Source organism: Tupaia chinensis, unplaced genomic scaffold (assembly GCF_000334495.1).
Source record: "Tupaia chinensis unplaced genomic scaffold, TupChi_1.0 Scaffold000037_18, whole genome shotgun sequence".
Taxonomy (NCBI): Eukaryota; Metazoa; Chordata; class Mammalia; order Scandentia; family Tupaiidae; genus Tupaia; species Tupaia belangeri.
Genome location: NW_006159476.1, coordinates 1,769,080 through 1,771,341, shown reverse-complemented (window position 1 = coordinate 1,771,341; position 2,262 = coordinate 1,769,080). Strand labels below are relative to the sequence as shown.

The 2,262-nt window shown below is 45.4% G+C and overlaps 1 protein-coding gene across 14 annotated transcripts in view; it reads left to right on the top strand.

Annotated features, from left to right (window-relative positions):
• COQ8B (coenzyme Q8B) overlaps positions 1-2,262 on the top strand; it is a 38,253-nt gene that overhangs the window by 9,094 nt on the left and 26,897 nt on the right. The gene's annotated exons all lie outside the window — the stretch shown is intronic.

Here is a 2,262-nt window from a genome sequence, read left to right as displayed (position 1 = left end):
GAGGACCGTAAATGATGACAGCGTTTGTTGAGAACCTGTAAAGCACAAGGTCCCTTACACATGTGCTCTCGCTGGACTGAATCATGACTGTTTATTTCCATTCTATAGATGAGGAAATACGAGCCGAGGGGGGGGGTAACTTGTTACGCAGAAGGATTGTTCAAACTTCAGATTGCAACCTGTTTGAAATAATTTTGTGGTTTGCAACCCACATTCACAGAGTAGTATGGGCCCAGGTGGTGGCACAGTGTGCACCTGTACCAGAAACCTAAGCCAGCTGGGACTGGAGGTGGGTTAGGGTGTGGGGGCCCTGATGGGGATGTCTCTCTCAGAAACAGAAAGAAACTCCAAAATAAAAAAAGAACGAACGAACGAGAAAGAAGTACTCTATTTTATTATACATTATACTCTCCTTTTTTAAAAAATTTTTATTTCATGAGAGACAGACAGAAACCCCCGAAAGGGTCTTCATACCAAAATATGCTCTATTCTTAGCCTGCTCAGGTCACTGGCACATGCGTGTGTGTGCATGCACACGTGTGTGCATGCACCTGATGTGCTCAAGGGGCGCCCGACACAAACCTAGGACTTTTCCCATGCTGGTACAGTTGCATTATCACTGCACCACTACCTGGCCCCGCATACTGAATTCTTGTACTGAAAACCCACATTACACCCCACAGATATATACAATTATTATAGCAATTAAAATATACATTTAAAAAAGAATAGAAGAAAATGAGTGTACCTATAGAACAAGGAAAAGTCTTTATTTCATGAAACATATATGCATTGGTCTGTACCAGTGTCTTTCAAATGGAGTAAAGATCCTTGTCATGATTCAGGTTTTAAAGATATTGACTCTGGGGACCAGCAGTTAGCGTAATGGCTATGTCACTGGACTTCCATGTAGTCAACCATGGTTCAAGTCCCAGACCTGGTGGCTTAAACTCACGCCAGGCATGTGTGCATGTGTGCCCAAGATCCCAAGAGAAGGGATTGTGGTGTGGCCATCCTGACGGGGGGTGATTTCTCTCTTTTTGTCTCCCTGTCTCTGTCTTCCTAGTGAGCGCATGCACCCTATAGCAAAAACCTCTCCAAAAAAGTAAAAATAAAAACAAAGATACCAACTCAAAGTCTGAAAAGGCGGCCAGTGGAGCCAGCAGGTAGTGTGGTAGTTAAGGGCAATGGACTTCCATATGGCCAACTGCAGTTTGATTCCTGGACCTGGTGACTTGCTTTCTCACTTTCTCGCCCTCTCTCTCTCTCACTCTATTACTCTCTGGTCAAATTAAAATAAATAAATAAAGCTAAATAAAATAATTCTTAAAAAAAAAAAAAAAAAAAGGCAACTGAGGTCCAACAGATGGTGTAGCAGTTACATTGCTGAACTCCCACATGACCAGCTACAGTTCAAGTCCTGGACTCAATGGCTTGAAAATTAGGCCAGGTGCCAATGCATGCATGCCCAGAATCCTGAGAGGAGAATGGAGGAGGAGGGATTGCAGCATGGCCATCCCCCCTGAGGGGCAATTTCCAACTTGCCCTTTCAGTGTCTCTGTCTCCTTCTCTGGCAAGGGGCATACACCCTAGGGTAAAAACCTCTATATAAAAAAAAAAGGCATTTGGGCCAGTTTCACTGCATAGTAGTGATAACTCTGCTCAAGAGAAGCTGGATCCCACTTGGTGACCAAGATTTGAATCCCTGGCCCAGTCAGCCTGGAATATGCCAAGCACTTGTGTGAGTGCTCAGGATCGAGCAGGCTGGAGTGCTGGACAAGGGGAATCATGGTGTGACTAGATCCTGTGGAGGTGCTTGTCTCTCCCTCCCACATGTGCGTGTACACATGCTCTATCATGAAGAAAAACTAAATTTTTTTTTATAGAGATTTTTGGTATAGGGCACATGTGCTTACCAGAAAGACAGAAAGCAGGAACACACACACACCCCCGCCTGGTGGGGGAGGGATGACCATGCCACAGTCCCTTCTCCATTGTTCTCTTGGAATTTTAGGCATACACGCACATGCACCTGGCCACACGTTTCAGGCCGCCAGGTCCAGGACTTGAACTGCTGTCGGCTACACGGGAGTCTTGCAACATAACCATTATGCCATCTACTGGTCCTGAAAAAACACTTTTCTTTTCGGAGAGGTTTTTGCTATAGGGTGCATGCACTTGCCAGAAAGACAGAGAGAGACAGAAAGTGAGAAATCACCCCCCTCATGGGGGATGGCCACACCGCAGTCCCTTCTCCATTCT